This window comes from Orycteropus afer, unplaced genomic scaffold, assembly GCF_000298275.1.
Source record: "Orycteropus afer afer isolate SDZICR_OR568_19922 unplaced genomic scaffold, OryAfe1.0 scaffold00031, whole genome shotgun sequence".
NCBI classification, from domain to species: Eukaryota; Metazoa; Chordata; class Mammalia; order Tubulidentata; family Orycteropodidae; genus Orycteropus; species Orycteropus afer.
In genome coordinates this window covers 6,799,127-6,804,729 of record NW_006921618.1, presented here as the reverse complement: position 1 = coordinate 6,804,729, position 5,603 = coordinate 6,799,127, and positions in this window count along the sequence as shown.

Genomic DNA, 5,603 nt, shown 5'->3' with positions numbered 1-5,603 from the left:
TCTTGTTGAAAAAGTAAACAAATTGGACTGCTTGAGCTCCTTTTGCTCTGGGAGCTGATGATTTCATTGGAGCCTCACAATAGTTTTGTAAGGTGGGCGGGGCAGGCATGCGTAATCTCCATCAGAGATGAGGAAACTGAGGGCCAGAGGTTAGTTTCCTACAAGTCAGGGTCAGAGCTGGGCTTGGAAGCCAGTGCTTCCAGCCCAGTCCAAGGCTTAAGCTACTCACTCAGTTATTCCATGTTTATTAAGTGCATTCATGGACCCCTGCCAAGAACAAGGTCTGAAGTTCATCATTAAAACTATTCAGGATAAGAAGGCCAGAAACTCAAGAGTTGTTGGGTTGTTTTTATTGCTGTTGCGAATATATGCAGCAGAACATACACCGATTCATCAGTGTCTACATGTCCAATTCAACGACATTGACTACATTCTTTGAGTTGCACAGCCATTCTCACCCTCCTTTCCAACATAGCTCTTCCCCCCGTTAAAACAAACTCACTGCCCCCTAAGTTTTCTATCTAATCTTTTGAGTTACTGTTGTCAATTTGATTCCATACAGATAGTTCTTTAAAAGAGCACAGTGGTCAAGGCGGACATTCATTATTATTTAAGTTAATCTATTGTTTGGTTCCAAAGGGGAGATTTTTGTTTATGGTTTAAAGATTATCTCAGAAGGTTGGTGGTTCAAATCCACCAGCCACTCCTCAGAAGGAAAATTGGGCAATCTACTTCCATAGAGATACTCTCTTGGAAACCCAAGGAGGGGTCGCTGGGAGTCGGATCCAACTCCATAGCAGTAAGTTTGTTCTTTTACTTTTGGTATTGTTTGGTTCCAAGGGGGGAGATTTTTGTTTATGATTTAAAGATTATCTCAGAGCCATAGTTTTGGGGGTTTGCCCAGAGTCTATGGCTCCAGAAAGTCTGGATTCCATGAGAATTAGAAATTCTTCTATAGAATCTGCTCAAAACATTTGGTAATGGTAGCGAGGCACTGGATAGTTCTTCTGGTCTCATGGCAAAGAAGGCAGTGTGGCAATTAGCCACATATTCCATATCTTCCCCTTATTCCTGACTGACTCTCCTCCCTCTGTTGCACTAGGTGGAAGGACACCTGCAAGTTTTTAAGACCCCAGACACTACACCACAAACTAGGAGGCAGGAACTCAAGTTTTCATTCTCACTTCCACTGGCCCCCAGGGAGCCTCCTGCAGTGAGAAGATACTAGAGCTGAGAGCACAGTGTGGATGGGAATGCCAGGACCTCAGTAGTCAGGGGTGAAGGAGAAAGGATGGAGCGAGAGGAGACAAAACTCAGAGGGTGGGGGTGGGGGTGGGGGCGGCAATGAAGAGTCAGGTCTGGCCTGGGTCTGGGAAAAGGAACTGCCTGAAATCTAGGCATATTTTTGTCTATTTTGATCTTTGGACTTGAGGGACCATTTTATTCCAAGTGCAGACCTAGCCAGAGATTCAGCCATTTGGCCCCAGTGCCGCCTCCAACCTAATCTTCAACTCAATAAAACGAAGGGATCACCTGAGGCAACATCATTAAACCAATGATAATTGTGGTAAACATTGTTGAGCACTGCACGTCCTAAGTGCTTTGCCTGTCTTAACCCACATACGCCTCACAACAACCCTACAGAGCAGAGATTTCTACTCCCACTATTGTTGTTGTTGTTGTTGTTGTGTGCCATCGAGTCGGCCCTGACTCATAGCGACCCCTCCTTGGGTTTCCGAGGCAGTATCACTACGGAAGTAGGATTGCCCAACCTTCCTTCCGAGGAGTGGCTGGTGGGTTTGAACTACCAGCCATCTGGTTAGCAGGCAAGTGTCTTAGCCACTATGCTACCAGAGTTCCCACTCCCACTATACAGATGAGGAAATTGAGGCCTGTGAGCCTGGAGTGAAGCTCTTTACAGGCGCAATCTTATTTTGCTCCATCAGCATCATTATTATCATCCTCACTTTTCAAATAAGGAATCTTTCAGCTCAGAGAGGTTCAGTAACTTTAGTCATTTGTTCAATAAACATTTATTGGGTTCCTGGCACAGGACTGGGCAATGTTTTATTCTGTTATACATAAGGTCACTATGAATCAGAATGAGCTTGACAGCAACTCACAGCTGCACCAGGTACTGTTCTAGGAACCAGTCGGTTAGAAGATAATAAGAATGTGGACATGGAGTAGGGCAGATAAGGGGGCACCAAGACAGGGCAGGGTAAGATGTTCAGGGAGAGCCTCCTTGAGAAGGTGAGATTGGTGTGAAGACCGGAAGGAGGTGAGGAAGCCTGCTCAGGACCACCCAGAGAGAGAGTCAAGGAAGAGACAGGGTTTGAACCCAGGCTGCCTGTGCCCACTGCCATAGTTCCTGAGCAATGTGCAACATGCCCTATCAGAACCAGCCCAAACCCCCAAGCCTCACCCCACCCCTGGCTTCAGCCTCAGTCCTAGGCTTAACCCCCTAGTCCCATCTGGAGCGTGGCCCTTGTCCAGCCTGATCCTTTCTATCTTAGCCCTCTCTCACAGACAGAATCAGCCCAAGGCACACCTTTAAACCTTCAGGTTCACTTCCAGTCCCCAGAACCCAGTCAGCAATCAGCCCTGTTCTCAGTATCCCAAGACCCAGACTATCCTGGGCCCAGAGGTTGTCCTCCAGCCCCAAATCACCAAACCGACAGCCATCAAGTCAATTCCAACTCACAGCAACCCTATGGGACAGAGTAGAACTGCCCCATAGTGTTACCAAGGCTGGGAATCTTTATGGAAAGAGACTGCCTCATTTTTCTTCTGTGGAGTGGCTGGTGGTTTGAACTGCTGACTTTTTGGTGGCACAGTGATTAAAGCACTTGGCTGCTAACCTCCAGTCCCAGCTGCCCTTAAAGGAAATCTTCTTCGCAAAGGCCTGAGGAGGCTGCCCTATGAGAAAACCCCATTGTCCAAGGAACAATGTCCCTATTTTGCCCTTTATGTCTAAAGGGAGTTGTGAGTAGGCTCCAAGCTCTGAGAGGGAGCATGTTGCTTCCTATTCTCAGTGCTGGAAGAGGCTGCAGGCCAAGAGGAAGGGTCAGGGCTGTCTTTTGGGGGATGGGTTCCAAAGGCCAGTGCAAATTCAGGCAGGCCCAGCCACCTACTCCTAGCAGTCACATGGCATTTTCCAAAATGAAGGCAGGAAAGAAGCCATTCCTAATAAATAGAAGGGCCTGGCTGTACTCAAGATGGCAGGGTAAAACCCCACAGGACTTTCATCATCTCTGACAAAGTTTTCCACATTTATCCATCCATGCTCCTGCCTGTCTGTTGACTTGTCTATTATCCATCTCCCCATCTTCCATAGGCATATCTGAGATGAACCTTGGAGAATGACCTCCCCTGGGAGCTACACCATGTTAGCAGTGTATTTCCTATTGGATGTAAATTCAAGGACCTGAGGGTGATTTAGAACTTGGGCAATGACAGGCTAATAATGGCCAAATTGGGGATTTCTTTAGCAATATTCTTATTTGCTTCCAATCCATTGCATGGCCTGCTAACCCAAATCAGAGATCTAATCATGTCTTCATGTCCAGAACACAACCTAAGAATATCTATCTCCTGATGTCCAGCCTTGGATTCTGTGCATCCTCTAAGCCCTTGTTTTAATGCATGAGCTCTTTCTTGGCAGGTCAAAATCATGGGCAGGAGTCAAGAGGTACCACTAACTGGCCTCTTCTTGCCCACAGTCTGCATCCCAGCAAGATTTGAGGACAGGAGTTGCGTCTCCTTGTCAGACAAAAAATACTTAACAGTATGTGCTTGCGGGGGGCGGGGGGACCTGAGGGAGCTTCAGTTTTCCTAAGTCTCCACCTGCCAGCCTCTGGAAAAAAAAAAAAAAAAACCTTATGGCTGTCAAGTTGAATCTGACTCACAGCGACCCCTCCTTGGGTTTCTGAGGTGGTATCACTATGGAAGTAGATTGCCCAACCTTCCTTCTGAGGAGTGGCTGGTGGTTTTGAACTGCCAGCCTTCTGGTTAACAGTCAAGTGCCTTAGACACCAGAGCCACCAGAGCTCCCCTGCCAACCTCTGCTTACACTAATATAGCTTGGGGTAAAGAAGTCAAGTTTTTTGTAGGGTTTTGAACTGATTTTTCCCAGTTCAGTCATGGCCAATGAAGCAAAACTGGAACAGACCCAAATTCATAAAATGTGAGCGTACCAGAATGATAACCAGAATGGGAAATATTATGGGTTGACATCTGCTGAAAATTTAATTTCTCTCTTAGAACAAAGGACAGCATGCACATTGCATAACATCAAGATCTTTTTACAGCAGAGTTAGAAACGTTGCTGCCCTGCTCAAAGATGGCGCTAACCATGAAGCTGTGAATGTGTGATGAGCTCCATAACTCTGGCAGTAATCCAACCTTCTGCATCAGGTTTCTGAAAGGTCTCACTATGCCTCTTTCAAGTCTCCTGTTCCAGGGCTTCTACCCATAATTTTTCCAATTTCAGTTATTGTTCCGTACACTCACATTTTACAAATTCGAGTCTGCTCTGATTTTGCTGCATTGGCTATGACTGAACCAATTAGAAGCCCTGGTATTTTGGCTGGAATCCTGGACTCACAGTTGATTTGGATAAAGGGGCTATCTTAGCAAAGCCCCAATTCTTCCTTTTCTCCTTTCAAACAGACTCATTTCAAAGTAAGTGTGTCTCCTGTAGGAATTTAAAGAAAGTCACTATAGTCACTTCTTAAATGACTACAAGTGGCTAACAATTCCAACATCCTCAAGATTCCGTACAAGTCTCCTAAAAGACTAGCATTACACATGTGTTGAATCCCAAGATTCAACAAGTTACAGCGTAACCAGCCAGTTTGGTACCAGTTATTTCAGAAGTGCCAACTTCCCAGGCAGGCGTCATGGTGCCCCTTGTCTCCCACTTGCTTCCTCAGATCAGCAAGTTCCACATCACAAGAGTTCAACATGTCATTTCTGGTCCCGGTTCCTTTATCATTTAGAAAGTTGTAAAAAAAAAAAAAAAAAGGAAAAGAAAACCCAAACCACTGCCATTGAGTCGATTCTGACTCATACTGACTCGTAGCAACCCATAGGACAGAGTAGAACTGCCAATAGGATTTCTAAGGCTGTAAATCTTTACAGAAGCAGACTACCTCACCTTTCTCCTGCAGAACAGCTGGTGGATTTGAACTACCCACCTTTTGGTTAGCAGCCCAATTCTTCAACTACAGGGCTACCAGAGCACCTTCAGAAGTTGTAAGTAACAGACAATCCGATTTTGCAAACTGGTTTTGAAAAGAGAAGGAATTTACTGGCTCACTACACCGAAAAGTCTAAACGCTAGAGAGGCTTTCCCCAGTGGCTCAGACACGTGATCTGGGCCTGGGTTTTCTCTATATTTCTCAGCTCCTCTTCCTCCCTCTTAGCCTCATTCTCAGGAGCTCTGGTAGCATAGTGCCTAAGGCACTTGACTGCTAACCTGAAGGCTGGGTTCAAACCCACCAGCCACTCCTTGGAAGGAAGGTTGGGCAATCTACTTCCATAGTGATACTGCCTCGGCAACCCAAGGAGGGGTAGCTATGAGTCGGGGCGGACTCTATGGC